The sequence below is a fragment of the Rhinolophus sinicus genome, chromosome 16 (genome assembly GCF_057876585.1).
Source record: "Rhinolophus sinicus isolate RSI-liver-muscle chromosome 16, RSI-T2T, whole genome shotgun sequence".
Lineage (NCBI taxonomy): Eukaryota > Metazoa > Chordata > Mammalia > Chiroptera > Rhinolophidae > Rhinolophus > Rhinolophus sinicus.
The window spans coordinates 124921155-124948399 of NC_142516.1; the positions used below are offsets into that span (position 1 = coordinate 124921155).

General features: G+C 42.7%; 2 long non-coding RNA genes across 2 annotated transcripts in view; one reads left to right on the plus strand and one right to left on the minus strand.

The window, feature by feature from the left end:
- LOC148755104 (uncharacterized) overlaps positions 1-27245 on the plus strand; it is a 56030-nt gene that overhangs the window by 7714 nt on the left and 21071 nt on the right. The gene's annotated exons all lie outside the window — the stretch shown is intronic.
- On the minus strand, positions 1488-16028 carry LOC109457554 (uncharacterized). The gene is made up of 3 exons (XR_002139040.2): positions 15921-16028; positions 4412-4625; positions 1488-1564 (listed from the first exon to the last, which is right to left on the minus strand). It is a non-coding gene; the product is annotated as an uncharacterized LOC109457554 (long non-coding RNA).

Genomic DNA, 27245 nt, shown 5'->3' on the forward strand with positions numbered 1-27245 from the left:
CACTGCCAGTGCCAGTGGAAATCACGCCCCTGCCACTTTCGGCCAGTTTATTTCTGAATGGTTAGGTTCTTGATCCAGAGGTCAGCAGACTGTCTGCCAGGATCTGTGGAGGTAATCTGAATTTCTGGAATTCGTGCAGGTGAAAGGGAGGATGGTATCCAACAAACATGCCATTTTCAGAAACTTGGTTCAGCTCCCTCGTGTAGTGGAAATGTTCCTAGCCCATTTTGCAAAAGTCATTCAGCTCTTTCCTGGCCATGGGAATAGACCAGGAGGAGGAGATGGCTGCACTTGGAAATAGAGCAGTAAGGAGAAGTTGGGATCTCAGGTGATAGCAAGGAACCCTGCTGAGCAGAACAAACCTCTAGACACAATGCAGAAAACCCTATTAGAACAGATACGTTGAATGGGGCAATCAGTGGAAAAAATGGGCTGGGAATAGACTCTAGCTGGGGGCAAAGGGAAATCCCCTCCAACTTATAGAGTTGAGGACCCTCCTTTTTCCTTCCAGGAAAGTGGTTACCTTAAGCCTTCAAACTGGGCACATCGCTGGGACTGGTGGGAGTGGTAATCTCAACATCGTGGACTCTTGCAGTTTCCTCACCAAAGCCTGTCCTGCCCTCTCTTACTCCTGGATGTGACTACTTCATTCTAGTTCTATTGGTACCTGCAATCCCAAAACAACAGTGGCAGTGCCTGGAAGCACTGTTATGTTGGTGAAGACAACCACATGAGTGTGTCAATAGTGACCAAAAGGATAAACAATCAGGGAGCGGGGAGAGTCTTTCCAAGGTTGGAGGTACAGAGTAACCAATGGTGACAATAGAGGTCATCAGTGTTTTCAGCTATCACAAGGAGAATTTGCGAGTTTCTTTTATGTTCTGTCTGAGGAGTGGAAAGGAACAGAGATACTCAGGACTGGAAAGTACTTGTAAAGCACCTGACAGGGATTTGTAAGAATTCATTAAAGTAAAAATAATTAATGCAGTATGGATTGCGTGGCATGTATTAGATGGGCTACAGGCTGGGGAATTTGGTATCATGTAAGAAAAGATATTGTATCTGCCCTCAGGGGCTTTCAATCCAGGCAGGTAGCACAATGGGAAAGTACAAGACACTGTGACATCATATAACAATATATGTGTGAACTTGGGGGTGTCCAGACTAAATGAGATAGTCTGCATAAAGTGCTTAGCATGGTTCCTGGCACATAGTAAGTGCTTAATAAACTGTAGCTGTTATTTGTTATTACTGATGGCCTGAAAAACATGCTTCATGGAGGCAACACCATTTTTGGATATGTGAACTGAGAAGGAAAGTCTATGATTCACATGCTATTCACTCACTTATGTGTTCATCAGTATATTTCTTTTTACCTTATATGTGTAATGCACTGTACTCACTGATAGAGATACAAAAATAGACGAGAGTCCCTACCCTCAAGGGGCTCAAATTTTAATAGGGAAAAAAGATATAAACAAATAATTGCAAAATTGTACAATTAGATTTATTATGTAACCCAAAGACCAGCAAGTTCAATTCTGCCTTACAAGGTCCAAGAAGCCTGCAATGAAAAAGGGAAAGGAGTTGAGTATAAAAGGATAAGTGGCTGTTCTCCAGGGACCCTTGTTTTATTACCCTTTTTTCCCTGGGTGTGGGAAGCTTGACAAGGGGACTTTTAATTTTGTGCTCCTATTTCCATATTTGATCTTTCAGTTCAGTGACCTGATGCAATCCAAATTAAAAAAATAATAATAAATGTTGAAAAGAGGTCATTGCCAGGCGACAGAACTTTTGGCCATGAGAAAAATTCAGAACAGACTTATCTCTTTGCCATAAAATAGTCTGTCTCCACAAGGACCATGACTCGAAAAAAAAAAAAAAAAGATTCAATCAGAATTTCAAAGAATACTCCAATTATGAGATTATGAGGTGTGATCAAACAATACAGTGAACGTTTAAATAAAAAAAAAAATGTTACAGTAAAAGACACAATGCCATTAACCCCCCTCAAAATATTCCCCCTCACTTCAAACACACTTATCCCATCGTTCTTGCCACTTTCTGAAGCAGTTCTGGAAGTCCTCTTTTGTGAGCATCTTTAGTTTCCTGTCATTGCTACCTCAATATCCTGATTCGATTCAAAATGTTTACCTTTCATGGTCATTTTGACTTTGGGGAAGAGCCAGAAGTCGCACAGTGCCAGATCCAGTGAATACGGTGGATGAGGACACACAGTATTGTTTTTATTTGACAGAAATTGCCATACCAGAAGCGATGTGTGACACGAAGCATTGTCATGATGGAGGATGATTTACAGCGCACTTTAAAACATATGTCTTCATCTGTAGCTCACACCCGACTGACTGCACTGAACAAGTTGAAACTTGTCACACACAGTTACTAAGGTCTGACGCACCACTTCCGGTATTGAAGATCCCGGCCTTTCCGTTGGATGGGACTCGGCAGCAGCATTCACCGTATTTTGTGATCACAACAGAAAGGCTCCGTGTCACACGTCGCTTCTGATGCAGCAATTTCTGTCAAATAAAAACTTTATGGTGTGTCCTCATCCACCTTATTCACTGGATTTGGCATCGTGCGACTTCTGGCTCTTCCCCAAAATCAAAATGACCATGAAAGATAAACATTTTGAATCAATTCAGGACATCGACAGCAGCCACGACAGCGCAACTAAAGACACTCATGAAATAGCACCTCCAGGACTGTTTCAGAAAGTGGCAGGAACGATGGGACAAGTGTATTCGAAGTGAGGGGGTGTATTTTGAGGGAGGATAATGGCAATGTGTCTTTTACTGTAATATTTTTTTTTTTAATTTAAACATTCAGTATATTTTTTTTATCATACCTCATATCTGCGTATCCAAGAAGGTGAGAGATTTCTTCCTCCTGGTCCCTGTGATAGTCATCAAATCCTTATAAGAAAAGGAGGGCTGGCCTCCCAGAGTGCCAGTGTCCACCTCAGGCAGAATCCTGCCCCCTCTGTACTGACTGCCAGGCATACAGCCTCACCATCCTGGTACTAGAGCTTGTCTAAAGTTTCTCGCATGGGGGTGGAGAAAAGAATAAAAACTTGAGGAAAGTTCCAAAGCCCTCCTCAAAGAGGGAACATGATGGTTTTGTTCCTTTAAGCCTGTCTGTGGTGAGATAGTGAGGCCATCCCCAGTCTGCAGCCTCTTCTCTGCCAGGAACTTGGGCCAAGACAGAAGCAAAGCCCAGACTCAGTGAGTTGACTGGTGGCCCAGAGAAGCACAGAGCCATCTGATGCCCTCATGTGGGTGCCTGCGTGGACTCCTCATGTAAAGAACAGACTAAGTGGGTCTGCCAGGCCCACGCCCTTGAGACTTCTCTTGTTTCTGACCTTGTGGGTCATTCGCACAGCAGAAGGCAAAATTAGTTTCTGCTGACTCTAGCTGGTGCAGCAATCAATTGGAAAGAATCAAACTTGTCTCCTTTCTAATTCATGTCTAAAACAAGCAAGCAAACAATTCCAGCAAAACTGGAAAAAAGAGAGAGCTTGTTCCTAAAGGGAAGAAAGGTGGGGAGGACAGTTGAGTACTCCTCTCTCAAATTTGTTATCTTGACTTTCTGCCCATGCCCTCTCCTTTCCACTCCAGAATGTGTACATTCAGAGAAAAGACCCATTCAGATAGAAGACCCATTCCCCAGGAATGGGAGATTAGATGGGCAATGTTTTTCGTTTGTTTGTTTAATCATAAGAAGACTCAGGAGTGTGACCCAATTGTGTAATGCGAATTTCGTAAACCAATAAGTCTGATTTGTTTTTAAATTTTATTGGGGAATATTGGGGAACAGTGTGTTTCTCCAGGGTCCATCAGCTCCGAGACGTTGTCCTTCAATCTAGTTGTGGAGGGTGCAGCTCAGCTCCAAGTCCAGTTGCCATTTTCAATCTTAGTTGCAGGGGGCGCAGCCCACCATCCCATGCAGGAATTGAACCAGAAATCTTGTTGAGAGCTCACACTCTAACCAACTGAGCCATCTGACCACCCCCTCCAGGAGCTCAGGGGCAACTGGTTGTCTTCAATCTAGTTCTGGAGGGCACAGCTCACTGACCCATGTAGGAATTGAACCAGTTTCAGAGCTCACACTTTAACAAACTGAGCCATCCGGCTGCCCCCAATAAGCCTGATTTTTGACTTAGTGGTTTATTTGCCAACCCAGACGAAGAAGAATCCAGAAGCATTTGCTCTAGAAAGGCTGTTTCTGCAAAGGGACTCAGAATGCTTAGGGCATGCAATATCTCCACCATAAGATGAAAAGTCAGAAGCAGGAAAAGTAGAGAAGGGGCGAGGGGGGCAAGCCTAGGTAAAAAGATCGAAGCTGCTTCACAAAAAATGAGGAGCATTTCCCTTTGACTATTTATTCTCACCTTTGGCTTCATGGCTCCCCCAAGAAGTGAAAACTCAGAGATGAAAGTACAGGCAAACTCCCTCTGGATATTCCACACACAGCTGGAAAAGCTGGTAGATTCAGGAAAGATTTCCATCCAGATGTTAAGAGTGGCAGTCTCTAAGTTGCAGGATTTTGTGGAGTTTTCCTTTCCTTTTTATAATTGCCTTGATGGTTTGAGCTTTATAATAAATCTGAACAATGTCATAATCAGGAAAGAAATAAAATACTCATATGACCATGGTTTTCTCCTTCCAGACACCTCATTAAAATAAAATTTAAAAAAGGTAATAAACTTATAGCAGTCAAGGTAATTGGAGGGACAGTGAAGGTGAGAGTCCAACATATTTTCAGAAGATGTAAAGAAAATAAAAGCCCATTGATTGATTATAAAATCAAGGAAACCACATTCCAAAATGGTGGTGAGGGGAAAGGAGAGGGGTTGCAGAGGAGAAAATTCAGATTGTCTGCCAAACTGGCCAGTTGGTAGAGCCCTACACTCTCCTCATCCATCCCTGAGTTTGGAGCTTTAGCAGCCAAACCCTGGGCAAAAATCAGAGCTGTCTTCTCTATAGACACTGGCATTCTTTCTGAGAATTCAAGCTTCTAAACCCCTGTGTAATCACCCCCCAGCTTTTGACATTTGAGATCTTTCTAGCCAGACTCCTCTTTCTGCTCACAACAAAGTGAAGCCTGTCCTTCAACAAACCCCACCAAACAGTGACATGGTATTAGAACACCGACGGAGTGTAATGAATGGAATCCATTAAACCTGAGGGCACAGCCTATGCTTCGTGACGTTGGACCCATAGTATAATCCTAGCTCAGTGCCTGCCTCGATATTTATGGAAAGAATTGATTAATGTATTAATAATTTCAGTTTATATTAACCTAAAGTTTATTGGTTTCCAATCTTGAGAATCAGTGCAACAGAACTCAGAAGACTTAAATATGGTTGTAGAAAAAATGTAATATGATCAACCTTGACAGTGTAAAAACAAATTCCAGATGTCAGAAATTGAGAAGTATATGGGGAGAAGGGTGGAGTACTCATATCTTAATCTAATTTAGTTTGGGAATGAAGTGGCACTTTCCATGTAAATTGGTGCATATATTATGGAAAACAGTATGGAGGTTCCTCAAAAATTAAACATAGAACTACCATGTGATCTAATAATCTCACTTCTGGGGATATATCAGAAGGAAACAAAATCACTATCTTAAAGATATACTCCGTGTTCATTGCAGCATTATTCACAATAGCCAAGACATGGAAATGGAAACAGTCTAAGGGTCCATTGATGGATGAACTGATAAAGAAAATGTGATTTTACAAACACAATGGAGTATTATTCAGCCATAAAAAATGATGAAATTCTGCCATTTGTGCAACATTGATGAAACTTGAGGGCATTGAATTAAGTGAAATAAAGACAGAGAATAACAAATACTGTATGGTATCACTTATATGTGGAATCTAAAAGATAAACGCCAAATTCATAGAAATAGAGTAGAATCGTGGTTGCCAGGGGTTGGTGGGTAGGAGGAATGGCTAGATGTTGGCCCAAGGGTACAGACTTTCAATTTTAAGATGAATAAATTCTGAGAACCTAATGTGCAGCATGGTGACTATAATTAACAATATTGTATGTATACTTGAAAGTTGCTAAGAGAGCAGATCTTAAATGTTTTCACCACACACACAGAAAAATAACTATATGAAGTGATGAGCGTGTTAACTAACCTTATTACGGTAATCATTTCTTAATATATGCTATACCAATTCATCATGTTATACATCTTAAATTTATGCAATGTTAGTTGTCTATTATATCTCAATAAAGCTGAAAATAAAGGAGGTACTTTCTAAAGTTGATGGAATATAAAAATACATGTTTACATTCTTATTTAAAAGTACAAAGGAAATAAATAGTAGAACACAAATAATTGACAACATTTGGGAAGAGGAGAAGAGCATAAGAAAAATGTGTTAAATCCTTTGAGTGACTAGACTTAAATTAATAAGCCAAGAAGTAGTATATAAATTATTTAGAGTCAGGGAGGTAGCCACCAAAAGTAAGAGCAGAAAGCATCTGCCTCCAACAACATGCTAAGGCAAAACATGCGGAAGAGTAAGTGGGCGATTGTAACTTTGCATTGTAATTCCTTCTGTTGGTTTCGTTTCTTTCTTTGCTTTTTAATTTTTTTCAATGTTCATGATAGACCGAGAGGAAAGACAGGAAGGGAGGGAAATGCCAAATGCCATTAGGAAGTTACCTCTTACTATATCTAACCACTGATATTCTGTCAGTATCAGCCTGCACAAGGTGTCAGCTAGTATAAAATCAATCTGCTTGGTTGGTTTTTCCATCTCCTTCTGAAAAGGCTTTGCTTCTCTGACAGTCACTGCTTTTGAGTTGAGCAGCCCCTAAGTGTGTTCAGGTCTTGTGCCTTGGACTGGCTTGCTGCCTTTCCTGGTCATTGACTGTCAGCCTCTTCTTGACCCTGCGTCCCACAGACTCACCCAGCTTGGACCCACGGCTCTGCCTGCACCTTCAGTTTCTGGTCTCATTTACTGGCATGTCAGTCTCTTCATCCTGGCCCTGTCTCTCCTCCTTCTGGCCTCCAACCCAGTCAACTCAAGGTTGATCCATGGCCTCCAGGCCCAAAGAGCATAAGAGAACCGAGCGTCCTCGTTTAGCATGGACTGCTCAGGGGATGAGTGACCTGAGAAAACTCACTAGCAAGGAAGGCTCTGAACTAGAACTAAGAATCATGCAGTGTGTGGTGGATAAAACATGGGCCTTGGGGGCCAAACCAAGCTGCTCAAATCCTAGATCTGCTGCTAATTGTGTCATGTTGGCCAGAATACTTAACTTCTCTGAGATTCTTTTCCTTATCTGTAAAGTGAGGATAATACCATCTCCCACATGCATGGTTTTATTGGAAAGATTAAATGAGACCTTGTCTATAAAAGGGCTAGCATCCTCCTGGCTTGCGGTAGGTGTATAAGGTTAGATCCTCTCCCACCTTCACTTTCCTATCTTCCTTCTTCCCTTTACCATAAACAAAGGAGGACACAAAGTGAAAAACAATGAAATGCTTATAGATGATTACATCTAAGGTTAGGTAATGTTAAGACTCATAATAATTCTGCTTTGTTGTATGTTTCTGTGTCAAAAGAATATAAATTATGTGAAAAAACAGGGTCATAACTATGACCAATATAAAAAAGATACTTGATGAGAAATACTTAAACTAAAGAGAAGACAGGCATTTTAAAAAACGATGCTGTAGTTAAATGCTACTATACACTAAGGGAAAATTTTTTTCTGGGCATCAAAACCACATGTGGATGGTGAGTGTATAAAAGAATATCTTCTGAATAGAACAGACATGATACATTCCAAACAGAAACAACCAGAAATCCTGTTGCTTGGTGTTTTACAAATATGGCTAAGAATCTATAGCATAAGTAATATAAGAAAGCTAAAAAATTTCTAGTGATTTCTTGTATCTGATGAGCTAGTATGTTAGTATATATATTAAATATACTGTATAGTACATGTATGTATATCTTTTATGGAGTTTATTAGGATGCATGGATTAGAAAGACCATTTGGAAATTATACCATATGATAGACATGATATCAGGAAATGACTTATTTTGGGGTGCCAGGGCTTGATAGTTTGAACATTGACTGGTCAATATTAGTCAGCATGGTTACAACCTGTGATCTGTGATCTGTGATCTGGATGGTGTTAAATGTCAGACTTCTTGGAAAACTTAGTGAGGCAACATTTATAAGGGCATGGAACTTAAGCCTGTTTGTTACGCCATCCACCAGCAATTGCTTAGTAGTAAAAAGTTAGGATTGGAAAATGTCAGGGATGTAGTAATTAACACTAGCACTGGATATGCTTCTGTGGCTTGAACTGCTGGTAGTACAATGATTGTGTGACCCTCTTGAAGCATAGGTACCATATTCTGCTGTATTTCGTGAAGTTTGGGTGGATCAGTTTAGGTGGTTTTGAGTTGGGAAGGGTTTTTATGAATTGTTGAAAGAAATTGACTTGTTCACACGATCCAAGGAAAAATCTCCATACGAACCCACAAAAAACTAGACCACTGAAACACTTGGATATTTCTTTTTAAGAGTGTCCATGAGTTAGGTATCTACACACTGCAGTTAAAAGTATATAAGATTCAATTCACTCATTTCAAAGGAAATTACCTCTAAGAATCTCATTTTGTGGGGGTAATCTGGCTCACTTAACTACACTGGGATGAGTTTTCCAGAAATGAAAGTGATAGGCTGAACGTCATTCTCAAAATTATAGATGTGAAAAAGACTGGACTCCAAAACGTATATTTCAAACCTAATGAAAATGAAGTTACACTGTTGAGTTTGCTTTTCTTGATTAATCTTAAGGAATAAAGGAAGCACTCTAAATTGATATTATGAAATTGTAGGGCAAAATAGTACTGAAACTGAATGTGACAATATTGAAGTACCAGAATTCTCACGATGCAAACATTCTATTCATGTTCAAAACAGAATGGAAGACTAGCCATTGGCATTTTGGTACAGAAGAAAAGGTTTCCAGATTCATATTAAAGAAGGAATGAATTACAAACAAGAAAATTTTGATTTATTATTAAATATTTCTTGCCCTCAATTTGCATTTTGATAAATATCAAATGTGACCAGTATTACACCCATTTATATATAACCTGCTTACATTAACATTCAATAAAAATAAAGCCTGTGTGCTGATTTTTCTTAAATCCAGCCCACTTCCCTCATTTCTGTTACCTACCTGCTGTATAGGTATGCATCTTTCAACCCCTGACCTGAGGGTCCCTGACGCTGAGGGAAGACTGGTTTCTGGACAGCATGTGACTGATGCTGGGGACAGAATATCTGAGTTCAGCAGCAGAGCAGGCAGCACCTCAGGGCATTATCCCTGCACAGGCAAGTATCTGTGGACGGTGCCACACAGAGCCTTGTCTGGAATACTGTGTGACAGGGACATTGAAACAGAGACTGCAGTTGACCACTAAGCATTTTCAATTCCCCCTGTGCCTGGCCTTGAAACCAGGACCGAGCATCAGCACCTTAGGACTGAGCTAGCCCTGAGACATAGGAATGTTCTTTGAATGAGAATTGGAGGCCCTCAAAAGGGAGATACTTAATTTCCTATTAACAGGACAAGCTAAGGTCTAAGTGATTGATTGAAACAATAGAGGATAGAATTAGATTAATCATACTCTTGATTTGTGACACAATCATCATTGGCCCATGGATGATCTTTTTGTGTCTAGGTGAATGCAATTATTTAATTATTCAGAACTAGGAATGTCTTCATACTCCATGTCCCATAACGAAGAGCACTGAGCATCACAATGAACCCTACTCATATGTGATCTCAGAGAAAAGAGTGCAGAAAGGACAACCAACATTTATTGAGCACTTCCTCCTTGCCAGGCATTATGCTGTACCCTTTGCAAACATTACCTATTTAATTCTCCCAAAGGTGTCCTGGCAAGCAGAAGCAAGCCCATGGCTCCTCATCTTTCCTGCCCGTGGTTCTTTCCCACTACTGTAAACTGGCTGGTCAGAAATAGAGTCCTTGTGAGTGACAAGAACATTTCAGTGCAATATTAGCAGGTGTTTGGGTGGTTTGATGTTGGGTGACTTTCAATTTTCACAGCTGAACTTTAAAATCTCATTAAAACAGCTTTTTGTTGCTATTTGCTGAGTTTAAATCGGCAATGATTCAGCAAATAAGCAGACACAGCAGGTTGCCTCTCTTGGCAGATATAATGAGGGACCTATAAAGTATACAATTGAGAATGAAAAATGTGGCTTCAGAGCGAAAGCATTGTGAGTCCCTTTGTAAGCACTGTCTTCTGTAACCCCTAACTGATCTTTCTATGTGAATGACTTTGATAGAAAAAGAAGACTCTTTCTTCTCCCCCATCATTGTCAGTGTTTTCACTGGCAGAAGCATTGGCTGGGTGGATTACTAAGAGGTTTGGAAATGTCTCTTAGTGTCTGATGCAACCTGATGTTCTGAATAACGTTAGTTTTTTAAAAAGTTCTGGACCAGAAAGGATCTCTCTTAGCTTTAGAGCTACTCTAAATCCCCTAGCTGGCCCTTACCTGGGGGTTTTAAAGTTTTTCTTAGCATCTGGCTGGAGGAACGACGGCAATGGCTCCATATTTATTACATGTCTACTATGGGCAAGGGACTTGCTTGGTACAGCTGAGTCAGACAGGGTCCCTCCCCGATGTGACTCTCAGTCCAATGACAAAAGTAGGACAGGGCTCTGGAAATTGTAATTCAAGGTCAAAAGAAAGAAGGGCCATAGGAAGTACCAGACAGGACAGGGCCTGCGGAAGGAGCGGTGTGCTCTTTCAGATAAGGCTTGCTGATGTGGAACTAGAATGTGCAAGGGGAACTGTGTGACCTTGAAGGGCAGAGGATGGGACAGCCACTGAGGGGGAGATGGGAAGATGCTGACTTACACGCGAACGCATGGAGAAGCCTTCCTTAGGTTTGAGCCACCATGAAAAGAGGAAATAGGAGGGAAACAAATCAAAGCCAGATATAAGGAGAACAAGACCTTATCCTGGCCAGCCCCGTCAGTGCTGCAGCCTCCTCCTGACCTTGACCTCACTTGTGTCTTCTTCCCCATCCTCAGTGCTCTCAGGTCTGACTTAGTCAGCAGGGACCTACTCCTGTCTGTCTTACTCCTCCCTAGCAGCCAGATCTCCGCAGAATAAGGACTAAATTACCAAATGACTAAATTAGTAATGACTAAACCGATTTGCTTCGGAGAGGCCAATCTCGAAGAGTGGCACTCTGTCACTTAATGGGAGGCCAGTAGGAAGCTATTTGAGGACTTGGAATTGTAAGTTCTTAGAAGAGTCCCTAAAGGCACCCAGTGTAGCCTCCTACCGTTTGTATCAAGGCTTCCTAAACCAGCCCTGACAGGCAGACTGCTGGGCCTACCTCTGGGCAGCCCCACTCCCTCCTGCCTGGAGGTGACTCAGACCAATCATACGCCTGCCTTTACTTCAGGTCTCTACCTTGGTAACATTCAAGAGGATTAAGGTCTGAATTAAAGGCACAAAGCCCCTCTTCAGCCCTGGAGCAGCAGGGGGGTCCCAGTGTCCATAAGACCTTGCCCAGGCGTGGCCAGGAGAACAAGCCGCTACTCAGCCTGGCTGGCTGTTTACATGGGGACACAGGCGCTCCACACCAGCTGCTGCCCGGGGTCTGTGGCTGCTCACAGGCCATGGGTGGATAATGTGGGCATTCATTTCCTCCAGCTGCTCCTTGCAGGGCACGCTCAGCAGGGCAGCAGAGAGTGAATGAGATGGGAGTACAGGAAGCAGAGAGGAGCAGGCAGCCATTTGGTACAAGTGCAGTACAACTGCAGGGGCACTGTCAGCTCCAGCGCTGAGACACGGGCTGCAGGGGAAGGTAAATTCTTGTTGCTTAATCTGCCTAGGTCTATAATGAGGCTAGTTAAACATTTCTAGCATTTCCAAATACGTTTCACGATTTCCCCCCCAATGAGCTGTCTGCTAAGAAAGGGTGGACAGACCCAATACTCTCAAATCAGTTTGGATACAATTCAACCTTTTTTTACCTCTCTGTGAAGAAGAGCTGGGTCAGTCATTCTGTCCTCTGCTGATAAGATTCCTGGATGGGGAATTAGGCCTTGGTTCTGTTTCCAGAATGACCACCAGGCCCGTGACCTTGGAGCAGTTGTGTAACTGTTCCAGGCTTCTGTGTCCCCCCTTTTAAAATGGACATCATAACACTGTCCTACCTACTGCACAGGGTCGCTGTCAGGATGAAATGAGAAAACAAGCACAGATTGTGTTAGGCACGGGAGGCCAGTGAGCCTTCAAGAGCGGGAGTGGGCAAGCTTTTCTGCAAAGGGCCGTGTAGTAAATATTTTAGGCTTTGTGTATCACATAAGGTCTCTGTTGCATGCTCTTCTTTGTGTTGTTGTTGTTGTTTCTACAACCCTTTAAAAATGTAAAAACCATTTTCAGCACTTGGATCACATAAAAACAGGCCCTAGGCTGGATCTGGAGTGTGGGTCATAGTTTGCCAAACTGCTTGAAACAAACCACAAGTGAAGGCTGGAGGTAGGGTCAGAGGTTGTGATAAACCTAAGTATAAGTCAGTATTAGTAAATAACTAATATATGGACAGTACATGAATATAAATAAATATACATAGCCATGGCATTTTCTGACTAGTGGCCCCGCTAGTGAAATTACTTGAACCCCCGCACACGGGCCATCTTGTTCAAGAGCTCCTACTATATCTTGCCATTGACTGAGCTCTTCACCACCTAAACTAGAGCATCCATGCTGACTAGCTTAGTAGTCTTAACTGGAGACCAGCCCTCGGCCTAAGAGGTTCACTGGGCCCTCATATTAAGGCAACTCTGAGCTGACAATCCTGCCCCCCCGCCAGTGCTGTCACTACTGCCCATGTGAGAAGCAATTAATGTTACTTGTGACATTGAACGCACAAACCGTGCTTTGTTCACAATGGGTTTTTAAGTTGTGTCATTATTTCCCCCAGTATACTCGAATGAAGTAAGCTGGCTTTATCACTTTCGTTTGCAAGGAAGGGAATTGTGTTGAAGACTATTCACATAGTACTCTAGACACTAAAGCCAGCTTTCATGAATGCGCAGAGCAATGGTTTCTGGTTCCTTTTCCCTCTAATGAGGAATCAGGCCTCTGCTTCTCCTTGTATGTCCCTTTCTTCTTTCCTTATCCTCACTCCTTGGTTGAAGATATTAGAGGAACAGTAAAATGAAGCCTGGATGAGAACAGCAGAGGGCAAAGAATGTTTGCTGCATTCGCTTCCCTTCCAAAGTATTTCCAAAGAGAAATGGCAGATAAGTAACATTTATCTAGACTAGAATAAGGAAAGCAGCCAGATGTCAGCTATAGCCATGCAAAGATAAATGCTGACCTAGTAAATCTCAGTTTTGTTGGTACTGAGTAGAAATATGATGAAATAAATGCAACACTTTAGAGCCAGTTCTTAGGGTCAAAACTACTTCTGACCTTCTTTTGACAGAGGGGAGTACGGAAAGCCAGAAAGGGTGAGAACTTTCAAGAAGATGGCTGGTGTTCAGAGCTGAGACGAGCACTGCAGCTTCTGACTCTGGTCTGGTTCATTGTCTACTGCACCTGGTAGTAGACATTTCCCAGGTGTCAGCTGCCCTAATGGTCACAAACCCTCCATAACTATCCTTCATGTTTGTCATTTTACTTTTATGATCTCAAGAAGTCTTTTCCCACCCCAGATGAAGATCTCTATCATTTCTCATTCAATACAATACAACGTTTTCCCTCTGAATGAGTATTTCCTTTTGTTAGCCCACAGGGCTAAAAGCTCCACACCGCTGGCTCAGTACCACACAGAATAAAGCTCTATTCTGCAGAGGAAAGTACTGGTCTTCAAACACAGACCACTTTGAACATGGACCAAGGGTCTTATAAATACCCGGACCTGGTCCAGGAAGGGAAAATGTAGATGACTCATGGTAAATCCAGAATCTTCCTGGGCAAAACAACCAAAGTACCCATCATAGAGATGGTGGTCATCTGCACCATTTTCACTAGGAAGGAAAATAATTTAGAAATAACCACCTAGCCAAGGACAGTGCCTGGCAACCATTAGGCATGCAATAAAGGTTAATTAAATGAACACAAACTCCTCTACGGAGTTTTTAAGGTAAAGCTTCTTAGGAGAGGAATTGGACGTGCTAATGAATCTAAAAGATGAATGGCTTATTTGGGAACCCTATGCACAAACAACTTCTTAATAAAAGTGTAATAAAGAGAGAAGATAGATGGCAGTGTCCCCCACCCAGAAAACTATGTGGAAATAAAGAAATGAAAAATTCTCACTCTCCAATTTTGGTTTAGTTACACTACATGCATCTGTCATTGTGTTATGTTTCACAATTTGGGTTTTGACTAAAGCTTGGGTTGCTAGATTCCTGATGGTGTCTGAGAAATATGCCCCAATCTCACCATGAAGACCTCAGTGACCATTCATCTCAGACATGAAGTCGTGAGTCCTCATTAGCTTTAGCCCTAACACTAGACATTCTTGAACTTGTCTTTCGACTTTGGGGAGAGGGCGCAACGCATCCTGCTGTGCAGAGGCTGCGGTGCTTGGTATAGGGTCCCCTGCGTAGCACAGGCATCAGCTTCCCAGGAGCCCTGAGAAGGAAGAGCTATCCATGAGTAACATGTGCAGGGACGGGAAGGTATGCCAGACCCACCCTAAGGAATGGCTGCTTTTATTTTTTCTACTTTATATTTCACTACTCCTACAGGGATGGCAGGTGAAAACACATTTAGAGGACAATGTAGATTGTCAAAACATCCCATGACTCCTACTAACTTCAGGATAAAATCCAACCTTGGTATGATACACAAGGTCTTCCATGATTTGACTTCAACCTTTCTTACTAATCTTCGTCTTCTCTTACTCCCCACATACTCCACCAGCCTCTGTGAACTGCTTGTCCTTTCTCAAATGCACCGTATTCTTTTTTATCTTTGTGCCTTTGCCTGTGCTTTCCTTTATGCCTGGAAAGCCCTTTTTCCTTTCTGTGACTTGGTGAACTCCTACTCATCTTCAAGACCCAGCTCATCCTTCAAGACCCAGTCCTTAGGGAGCCTTTCCTGTCTCTAAAAAAGGTGAAGTTATTTCTTTTCTCTGTTCTTCCTTAAGGTCTCCTGCAAACTTCTCATGACGATGATACATATGACTCTTCAAGAATTATTTATTTATGTGTTTATCTCCTCCACTAGTCTGTGACCTCCTGGTAAATGGGGACTGTGACTAGTTATTCTTACCCCCTGAGGCTAGCCCATAGCCTAAAGCCTAGTAGTCTCTAAGAAATGTTGAGTGGGTGAATGAATGACCTGGAACTAGGTCTTGGAAGACTTTGACAGTCCAGCTGACTAATTCAATCTCAGCTATCCCCAGTGGTGTTCCACTGTGGGCTATTCAAAATGATCCATTGGGGTACAGAGAGAAAATATTGGAATTCCTGTTTATATTTCTGTTTGTCAAAAATTAGCAATGAAAGTAAGCTTTTCTAATATTTCATATGAATCGATACCACATTTATTTAATTTATAAATAAACATATATATTAAGAATAGGGTATTTGTTAAAAACATTGTGGGCCACTGTTACAAGCAATCGGAAGTCACCGAGAAATTCAGAACAGGAAAAAAACATGAAAAAAGCAAATGTGTAGGAGAATTGATCTTGTAGCCTGGAGGAAGGGAGGGAGGGAGGGAGGGCTGTCAATCAACACGGTAAGCACTACAGGGTTCTATGCACAAGAGACTGGACAAGTGTAAGGGCCATAGGAATGGGGAGAAAAGGAAGACCTACTAAAGAATTGCTATCATTACCTTTGTTACCAGTGGAACCAGGCGACATTTTGGCTAATGGTAAGCAGAAAGAGTCAGAGCCACACAGAGGCCTAAAATGCAGTCATAACCAGGGAGAGCAGGCAGAACTCAAAAATGAAGGGAGAATACTTTGCCCCAGGCTTAGATTTTTATAAGCAACACTTGAAAAAAAATTTTTTCCAACTTGTTTGAAGAGGCAGCATAGAAGGGCCACCCATCAGGCCTGTCCAATCCTAGATGGGGCTTCTTAATAAAGACTATTTATAGTTACAATTTGTTGCAGCAACATTGAGCAATTATCGCTGTGTGGGGCGGGTAGGACAGCAGGTCTGGCCACTGCTAGGTGAGTGACCATCTTCTGGCTGCTTCTCATTGGCTTAGGAAAGAACAGAAGGTGAATTTGTTTGTCAGTTGAGCAACCTGGCGTTGGCCTTTGCCTGACCCTTTCCCCTTACACATTAACCACCTCTTAAAACATTTGTGTTTTGTGCCCAAGGCCAAAGGGGGCCCCTAGAGAAAGGAGAGGAGGAAAGGGCAAGAGAACAAAGGGAGGGAGAGAGAAGAGGGTTCTGTACATCAGCAATTCACTCATTCCACAAACATTTGTGTCCGTGGTGATCTGTACACTGCCCACAGTGCAGGGTTTGAATGCTGAGTAGAACAGGATTTTTATCCTTAAGGGCTCACAATCTAGCAGAGGAGAAAGACCAGCAAACACAAAACGGAGGAGAAAAATAAACCCTGTCCTATCACTGTGGCTTCTACTTGGTATCTCCACTCACCAGAGGACCTTGGATGGGAGAGATGAAGGAAGAGATCAGAGACCTGTAAATTTCTAGGGACTTTGTTCTCAGGGCAGTGTTTATCAGACTTTAATGAGCAAAATGTGACCTGGAGGAGTTGTTTAAAATACAGCTTCTAGTTCCGCAAGTCTGTTTCAGTGTGTCTAGAGGGGGTCCCAGGGCTCTGCATTAGTCCAGCTCTAACAGAATACAGGTTTAGGTTGTCTGTGACCACAAGAGGGCGCTGCGCTTCCAAGCCAAAAGCCTGGGCCTGCGGCTGCTGGCCATGGAGCTAGTTCCCCTGACGCTGATGGAAGAAATTGGAAGAATGGAAGCCAAGAGGGAGCATTAGAGATAATTAAGGGCAGAAAATGGAAAAAGAGAAAGTCCAGGGTTGTGAGAGAAAAGAAATAGCTCTCTAAGGAGAAGTGAGTGAATATTACAGAGGCCATGGGGTCGTTCGTTTGTCTGACTGGTGTCGTTAACCAAGATTTTTGGTCTTTATCATGTAAACTTAATGACTTCCCTATGCAAGCACATAACAATGAACAGAAAGGAAACTCTGCTAGACCCTCAGGCTTAAGAGACACCTGTAGAAGCCAGCCTCCTCTTTGTCACACCTCTTATCTTTCTTCCAGATCCCCTGACTGCAGCTCATTGCTTATCTTCAAGTGCTGAGGCTCCGTGAAGCCCTGGTCTGTGGAAAGGGAGGCTGTTTTCGAGAAGATGCACTAACTTGCCACTATCTTCTGTAACTTCTCTGGTTCTTGGCAGTTCTGTCTAGCTGTACCCTCATCCTCCACAATCCACCCCCCTTCTCTCACCCCCAGTCTCCTCCAGAGCAGCGTCCAGCTCTGTCCCTGAGAAAGTGGTGGTGGACCAAACCATGAACAGTGATCTCTGATGGCCACAAGCAATTGTCACCAGTGGTCTACAAATCTCACTCTTCCTCCTGATTTCATCAAGATTGTTCTCTTTTTAAAACTGGTTTTAGGCCCAAAGCTGAGCCCCTGGGGTATGGTAGGTCTGACCCTAGCATTCTTCTTCAGCAGATAGGATGCTCCCGTTTATTGTAGCCCTAGGCCTAACGTGCATTTTCCCCTACCTCTCTCCAAATGGACATCTCCTCCCTCATCCTTTAAGATCCTGCTCTAGTGTGACCTTACCTGTGACTCTGCCTTAACCATCTCCTTTCCCATTTGGAGTCCTTATTTGATGCACTCTTTGTTCAGACGTACCCCACCCATTGGACTACAAGTTCCAGGGGTCTTCTGCAAGTCTTTAAGCATAATGGTTAGAAATTCAGGCAGACCTGAGTCAGAAGCTCAGCGCTGCCACCTACCAGCTCTGTGAGCTCGGGCAGGTTACTTCATTGTCCCAAGTCTTGGTTTCCTCACCTATAAAATGGGCAAATAATCACACATACTTACTATTAAGATTAAATGAGCTAGTACTTAGCCCAGTGCCTGAGACATTCCAGCCCTCAATAAATGTTTGCTTTTCTTGTTACTTGTATGTATATCCTTAATTTACTCTAATCCCCATGAATTTAGTACAGAATAGATGTTCAGTGATATTTATTGAATTACCGCATCACTGGATTGGTTCATTAGCACATTTTAAGGAGAAGGCAACTCAGTATTCCCCTTTAACTCATCGATATTTTACGGTATTTCCTGCATATGAGGATTTGTATCGAGTGGAATTATCTACATAAGCTCATGAAGTCTCTTCTCAATCACTCTTTTTTTGTATCATTGCGTCAGCATGCTTTTCTTACTTCTGTTCCCATTGTCACATTTGCTGTCCTGCTTCTGAAGGCATCAACCAGAAAGTGGTGGCTATTTAAAAGTACTTTAAACTGTGTCTGAGCTCGCTAGAGGACAATAGCTACAGAATTCTATTAAGTCTGCTATAAATGTTTGAATTCCACTTCTCCCATTGTCAATTTCCACCTTGTGAAATGAGATGGGAAGAACAAAATAAACTCTGAAGTCCCTTTTAATTGCAATGGTCTATGATCTCCTTTTGTGTACAGCTGAATTTTTAGGCTCAAAAAGGTAAAGCAATTTGTGTAAACAAACATAATATAATGACTAGTTCTAACTCCCTGATGTGGATAATCTCAGAAAGCGAATAGGTGCCACCTGTGCTGCTTGCCCTACTTGCCACTCATCTTTACCACTTGCCTGGAATTACTAGAAGCTGTTTGAATGATGGAGAAAATGTCTGGACATTCGGTTTAGGTCCCTTTGAGTTCAGGAATTCTGAGGAAAGATGATGTGGATGAACAAGGGTCCACATACTAAACCCAACAAGTTCAGAGGAGGCCAGCATGGTGGGCCCTACAAACTCAGAGACTAAAATTAACCACATAGGATGGTCTGAATATAAAAATTCCTAACTGAAAGCAAGTCATGGCGGGTAGTCACATCCAAGGCCAGTAGCTTCCTTGACAAAGGTCAAGCTTTACTGTAAGTGAACCTGTCTATTGTCGTTTTGCATCTAAGATAACATACCTCTGATACGTCAGAGTAATCTTCTTTTCCAGACCCCTCAGGGCACAACCTCCACATCAGAGCATGGGGTCTCAGAACCCCTCATTGTTATCTTGTTCCAGCATATCATCTCAATGTGCCGTAAATGTTAATTATTAACTATCTTGTGCGCAATCCCTGAGATTTCCCTGCTTTGCTTTCCCCCGCCCCTTCAATCTATCACCAATGGATTTCATGTAACCCTCTTTATGCCTTCTTTGATTCTAATGTACAAAAGAAGCTGTAAAACTGCCATTCTCTAGAACATTTTCTCAGTCCATTGTGATTTTGCTTCCTGGCAGTTGTCACCAGTTTGGCTCAAAAAAACTCTTAAAAATTATCTACAGATTTGGACGTTTCTTATATTGATAATAACACGGGTGGACTGAGTTCAGAATAACTAGCTTTTCTTAGAAATCTTAGTCAAATAATCAAAGGTTAAGTATGAGGAGGAAACATCATAAAAGTAGGTGAAAAACCAGTAACAAATAACTCATTGGCGTTCTTTCCCCTCTGAGAAAAGCTGACTTTGAACCCCGTCTGTGTCATGGAAGTGAAGGTGGGAGTGCACACTGCCAGCCCTGTGGTCCTTGAGCCAAGGAGACCCCATGGAATGTGGAAGGATCCCTGCCCCCCATCCCGGCAAGTGGGCCTGGGTGGAGTCCTTTGCCTTATCTCTTCCTCGGTCTCTCATACAGCGCTGCTCACTTTGAATGCGTTCTTCCTCTGGACCATTGTTTCTCATCCCTTTTTAGTCCATTCTCCTTTGGAAAAGCATTTTGGAAAAGCCTCATATATACCTTTTTCCTTCAGTGTCCAGTAATAGGCCCAGTGACAGGGCCAGCCTGGTCCCACCCACTCACTTGGTACAGCCACTGCCAGCTCTGGCTCTTCCCTCTCACCAGTCTCCACTGATTGCCGGTGACTAGTTATTGGGATGCTTTCTTGTCTCGAATCCAGTCTTGAATCCAGAGATTCCACAGTAAAAGACAGTGCCTAAATGAATCGTCCACTCGATGAAGTTTTCTTGAACATCACCTATGTGCCATTAGGCACTGGTTGAGGCCCAGGGGCTGCAGTGATGATGAAACAAAGGCCCTGCTTTCAGGAGGCTCCAGGAAGACACATGAGCTCTTCCAAAATGATTGGAGTTATCTAAAACTAGGTACAGAGTACTGTGGGAGCCAGAGGAAGAAGTGACTAAGTCTGTCTTGGGGCACTGGAGAAGGTTTTGCAGGCAGAGAAAGGAAAGGACAGCCAGGAACAGGATACACATGTTGAGGGGACGTGTTTAGAGGAAGGATGGCCTACTCAGGAAATGCCTGGTGGTTGCCGGGAGCTGCAGCACCGTGTATCTGGCTGGAAAGTGATTGGAAATGATGTTGGAAAGCTGGGTCCCTGTCGAATGGGAGGGGAAGGAAAGGCATTTGGACTTGATCCTGTTGAAAATGGTATAATCATCAGATAACTCAGCAAGAAACTAAAAAATATTATGTTTTAGGTCTTCTAATATAAAACAACTTGAATTCTAGGGGGAAGTGAAATAGTTAGAAGTTAAACTTGAGAAGCCATCGGTGGGGCAACGCCTCCAAAGCAGGCCGTGGGGGTACTCTCGACCTGTGGAAGCTGCTATAGAAAGTAGAAATATAATTATCCTAAATCTTTAGCTTACTGATTGGATCCCTCCGTGAACCAAACTTGTCTGGCGGCACTCCTAGAATGGAATCAGCTCCGCTTTCTCTATGACATCACTATATTACAGTAAGAGATAATAGGATTTCTGTAAAAGTGCTTTGTAACACACAGGATGGTCTAGCAATGCATTAATAATTAGTATTGCAGTTTTCCATGGGCAAGCTCAGCAGTTCCAGCCAGGATACATACCTACTCAGATAACTTCCTCAGAGAAAGTTGTCCTTTAAATTTAACCGGCAATTTTGTGGCAGAAACGTATGGTACGACCGTGAAAGAGGATGGGTACAGCCAAATCAAATTTGGTGATCATTAATATTATTCTTGTAATTCAGAATACTAACTGTTAGGCATCAAAGATAAAGCACATTTTGTGGATCTCTTGCTTTTTGGCAAGTTCCTTAGGGTTAATTCAACTGATTTCTCAGGACTTCTCAGAGCCTTAAATACGCTAGTGAGCATTGAGAACTCAAAAGAGGTTTGTATACAGAATTTCTCAAGTTGATTTGACTACCAACTCCCCTCTTATTTCCTGGTCCACACTGTCTGGAGGCCCCACAAGACCCTCAAGAAATGTAGTAGTCCCTCTTATCTGCAAGAGATATGCTCAGAGACTCCCTCAGTGGATGCCTGAAACTGCAGATAGTACCAAACTTCATCTACACTATGTTTTTTTCTATACACACTTGTATACCTATGAAAAAATTTAATTTATAAATTAGGCACAATAAGAAATTAACAACAATAACTAATAAAATAGAACAATTATGTGTAATAAAAGCTATGTGAATGTGGTCTCTCTCTCTCTCTCTCTCAAAATATCTTATTGTACTATACTCACCCTTCTTCTTGGGATGATGTGAGGTGATAAAATGTCTCTGTGATGAGATGAAGTGAGTTGAATGAGACATTGAGTAAAGTAAGGGTGACTTGCACGCAAGTATGGTGATAACTTGACAGCCGATCTGATAACCCAGACAGCTACTAAGTGACTGACTGGCAGGGAGCGTCTACGACGTGGAGACACTGGACAAAAGGATAAATCATGTTTCAGGCAGGACGTAAGGACATGCAATTTAAAACTTATGAATTGTTTATTTCTGGAATTTTTTATTCAATATTTTCGGACTGTGGTTGATGGCAGATAACTGAAACCAAGGAAAGCAAAACCATAAGGGGATGAGGGGGAAATACTGTATTAGAGCCCGCTTTCTATCCACTCTAAGTTTCAAGAGGAAAATACCAGATTTCGGGGGAGGCTGAAGGTAATCTGTGAGGCAGGAACTGGAGGAAAAAGCAGCAGCAGAAGCGCCAGCCATTCAGGCCATCAGCTGTCCTCTGCTGCTGAGCCTTATGTTGTAGCCTCTGGGTCTGAACGGAAGAGCTTCCCATCCCGGTCTTCACTAAGAGGTGCCCTGCTTTCCATCTGCCTCACCCCACACGACCATCTGCTTATTACCAGCCCTGGCTGGTAGCCTCATCCCTAACTCCTGATTGTTCCCATTCCTTGATGTTTTTTAGCCCTGGCTCAGAGCTTATGAGCAAGAAGGTTATGAGCTCTTATGAGCAAGAGTTCAGGAAGAGGGAGCCGAGGCTACGTCATGATTATTGTCATTGCTGTAACATTAGCTCATGAAATATGACTATCTTTCCTCACATTTTTAAGCTGCTATTTGTGTTTACGGAGAGGATTTCTTTCAGAATTCTTTTTGTTTTGTATTCTACCTCACAGTTAGTAATTATTTTCATTAGTTTTGTGTATGCTCAGGGGTTTGATCTGTTTTTCAGTCTTTGTGTATTGTATTGTCTTACTTGTTTTCTTCTCTGACGCTTTGGTTCTCTTGGAGGCAAGAAGAAACCTTAATTTGTTTGAAAATTCATGTTTAGTATTAATAACATGTGCTTTTTCTTGTTGGTATAATTTTTTTTTCAGAATTACATGCACAAAGTGCTCTTCACAGGTGGTTATAGTGAGAACAGCTGCATTGAAAGAGGGGGAATTTCCTTTTTGGGGGGAAGAACTGTATTCTCCTAATCTGGCCCTTTGAGTTTTGGTCCCTGGCCTCTGTTCCTCTAAGGATCCTCCTGAATGCTGTTTGTAAAACAAAAAGACAGCTCATTTCTGAAACAACATGATCAATTTTAAAAAGTAAATCCCGAACCCTCCATTTAGATAAGAAACTGTCCTCCAGCTTCAAGCTTTACTTAAATCACTATTCGTTTTATTCAAATTAAAAATGTCCTCTTGGTTCCCTCTTTCCACTAAAACTTTTGGTTACTTTTAAGAACCTCACCATATATATATATATATATATATATATATATATATATATATATATATATATATATATTGTGCTCTAGGCTTGTATTTCCATCTGTTTATGGAAAAAACCTCTCTCTGGAGGGCCTATGAGCTTGTCAAATTCAGCCTGTCCAGAGATAAATCACATTACCCTCTTCCAACCTGTCCTTTCCTTGTTGTCCTTAGTTAAGACATACAGCAGCTTCTATAATACATAGCTGAACAAGCTCAGATCTCCCAGTCCTCATGGTGTCTTGCTCCTTCCCCATTCCATCATCTCATCTGATCGAATTAAAGTTTTCTCAATTCTGAAGCAGTAATTTCTCTTGCATAAATCTCTTTCCCTTCTTCTCTTCTGCCATTGCCAGCTCTTATTTCTCGTTTCTGAACAGCTGAATAATCTCTTTGGTGGTCTTCTTATGAGTACCTCCCCTCCTTTAAATCCACCTTCTACTCAACAAGAAAGGCTTAATCAGCAGTAAAGACTCCCTACCCCACCTAGAACCCACCGCCAGTATCTGGCATCCCGTTCTCAACAGTAGATCAAGGTGCAGCTGCAACAGCTCATGCCTTTAACAGAAGGGCTACAGGTCATTGTAGATCTGAACCAAGTGACTCTAAATGCATCTTCATCTACTCAGCAAATCTACAGGAGTCTTCTACAAACGACCCATGAACATGTTCCCATGGCTCTGGGAATTGCTCCAGGCTCTCAGTCTGGCCTGGTTTCCCCATTTTATATTCTATGCTTCATACCAAGATCTTCCCACTCTACCTATCCTCCAAAGAGTAGTGGCCCAGTTGGACTCTCTGATGAGTTTGGGAGGTGCTTCTTGGATCATCCTTGGTCTACTAGCCATAGGCAAGCCCCACACAGCCCAGGTGACTGGAACACTGCAAAGCAGCCCAGTTCTAGCACTATGGCCTTCCACTGGTTGAGGAGGGGGTCCAGATGGGACTCCCAGTGACAATACTAAAGTCTATGAGGTTTGAGAAATGAAGCTCACTGGCAACATCTTGGCGTCTATAACAAATATTTCCAGTTTGTTCATTCATTCATTTATTTAATAAATATTTGTATAGAGAGATTACCAAGTGCCAAATATATTACATAGTGTTGAGGATAGAGCATAGAGGAAGTCAGACATTCCCTGCTCATGTAGTTTCTATTTTAGTGACACAATATATGTGTCAGCTCATATATAGCATCAATAATTGTCAATGGTTTTAAAAGTCTGAAGACAATTAAGCTGCACAATATGTAAGTGACTGAGTGGGAAAGGCTATTCTAGAAAAAGATACTCGAGGAGTTAACTTCTGAGAAATAACATTTAAGCAAAGCTCTGAATGATAAGAAGATGCCAACATGCCAATTTTGGTGGGCAGAGTATACTAGGAAGAGAGACCCACAAAAGTACAAAGCCCTAAAGTGAGAATGAACTTGGCTGAGTCTGAGGAACAGAAAGAAGAGCAGTGTGGCTGGGCTTGATGAGCAAAGAGTTGAGTGAGAGGTCATGAGGTCAAACAGGAAGACAGACCAGATAGTGTAAGGCCTTGGTAAGTTTGTATGTTTGTCCTCTGAGAGCATAGGGAAGCCATGATCTACAGACCCCAGAAAAAGAGTGATACTAGAAACCATGGTGAATATCTATCTAGGTTTCTTCTGATCACACAGGGAGTGGAAACAGGCCCCGAAGGAGTGAGTGACTGCCAAGTTTGTTAGAGGTCCACAGTCCAGGGATGATATCTTGATGGGACACCTGACTCCTAGGGCTTGGTGGGGAGTTCAAAGAAGAAGGCAACTAAATGGCTCCAAGAGGGAGTAAGCAGAGACCTAATGTTCTTTCAGGAAGTCTCCTGGAGTGGAGGAGGTTGAGGAAGTAGATAGAGGGTCCCAGGTTTCAGAGAGGCTAGAGAGGTGAGCTCTAAAACAGTGCCACTGCAGCCTTAAGACAAATGCGGAGTGATGGGCTACAATAGTGGAGCCATGTTGAGAAGCAAAAATACTCTAAACCCTAGCTGGCCCTGGACATACCATACCGTTCATTCTTAGCTGTGCTCTTCTGTGCAGTGGGTGCCCTGAAACAACATGCACAAGCCTAAAAATACATGCAAAAATGGCACCCTGATATTTATGTAGGGTGGGCCCCAGAAGTGCCCAATATGCTAATAGCATAAATCCCAACTCCAGGCAAAATGGCCTCCTTGACCTTTTTAATGGCCTAATAAGCAGATCTCCCACGAGAAGGGCCTCCTCTTTTCATGATTGTTCTTTTCTTTGCATGGTAGTTTTACCTTTGCTAATATGCAATGGTAAAAAAGGAAAAAAAGCAACCCTACTAAATAGAAGGTACTTTGAAAGTGCTAAGACTGCTCCGTTCTCTGACAAGTCTTGCTGCTTTGGCCAACAGTGAGGCTTTGGAATAAAATTAGGACTGTATGAAGGATGAATGGGTCCAGTCTGTCTGCTGCAGAGCTCTGCAGTGCGGATGGGGCCAGAGTCGTCACTTGGTTCATAAGCTTTAATAGAGCGTCTTTCATTCAAAGATCCCAGGACACTTCACAGCTGCTAAAATGATCCTAAGCAAATATTTGTAGCCACACAGTGCAGGTGGGAATATGGAGGCACCGAGAAGAAAAAGGACTGACCAAAGACCCCAAGAGTCAACTCAGAGGTAGGACCAGAATCCAGGACCGGAGCCAGTTCAGAGCTCCGTCTGCAGGGTCAGGCCTGGGAAGGGATGGTCGGGACTTTGTGACTGAGACAAGTCATGATCAAACAAACGTGGGGTCCACAGAAACAGCCAGTGTGAGCATGCTGCATCCTCCTTCAGATGCCACTCAGGAACATAGGTGTGGTGACTTGGCAAGCACCGCTCTAAGGGGTTAGGAGCTTTAGTAATTAAAGCCCTCTGATTAGATTGACAGTGTCTGTCAGAGTGAGCATATGCAGTAGTGTTTTCTGTGTTCCTGACAAGTTCACTTAATAGCTGCAATTAAACCCATTTCCTGTGCACTGGGGCCAGAAAGGCCAGTGTGTAAAACAGTCACATAGTCATATTGCCAAGATAAGGGTGGACACCAGACCATCCATCTATGTCGGCTGCAGGCTGGGGTCCGAGTTAGGAGGCCAGAGTGAAGAGTAAAGAGTGCCGTGGTCTGAATGTTTGTGTGCCTCCAAAAGTCATGTAGCAAAATCCTACCCCCCAAAGCTGATGATATTTGAAGGTGGGGCCTCTGGGAAGTGCTTGGGTCATGAGGGTGGAACCCTTATGAATGGGATTAGTGTTCTTATAAAAGAGCTCCCACAAAGCTCCCTAGCCCCTTCTGCCCTGAGGTTACAATGGGAAGTCTTTGGCCTGGAGGACGGCCCTCACCAACCATGCTGGCACTCTGATCTCAAACTTCCAGCCTCCAGAACTGTGAGCAATAAATTTCTGTTGTTAATAAGTCAACCAATTTGTGGTAAGCTTGTTATAGCAACCCGAACAGAGTAAGACAAAGAGGACACTTTGATATGGTCCTTCAGGATGGACACTGCCCTGTTCTTGCCGCTGCTGACCTTAAAATAAACAAAAGTCCTACACAATATAGAGTCATGACTTAGGGTCCTCAGGCTTCCTCTCAATTGGCTGCAGTGGAGTTGATTAGCTGAATGGCAGACAAGGCTGGAAGGATTTGGGACAAAGGATAAGAAAGAAAAAATAAGCAGAGCTTAAAGACTCCTGACGAGTTGCCACCAACAGGACTTACCCCATTTGATCTTCGGTGGCTGGTTTGTCCTGGGGCTTCCTCCAGGAGTCGGGTCTCAGTGGAGATCTCTCTAGATGCTAGGAATTCAGTGGAGCTCCAGGGCCCATAGAAAACCTCCAGCATGGCCGTAGGAAGTCAGGGGCTATTTCTGCACTACAGAGCAGTTGTTACAAATTCAAATTTAGACTCCTCCATTTACTATCTGTGGGATCTTGGGGAAGTCATATCATCTCTGTGCCTCATTTTTCTGGGCACAAAT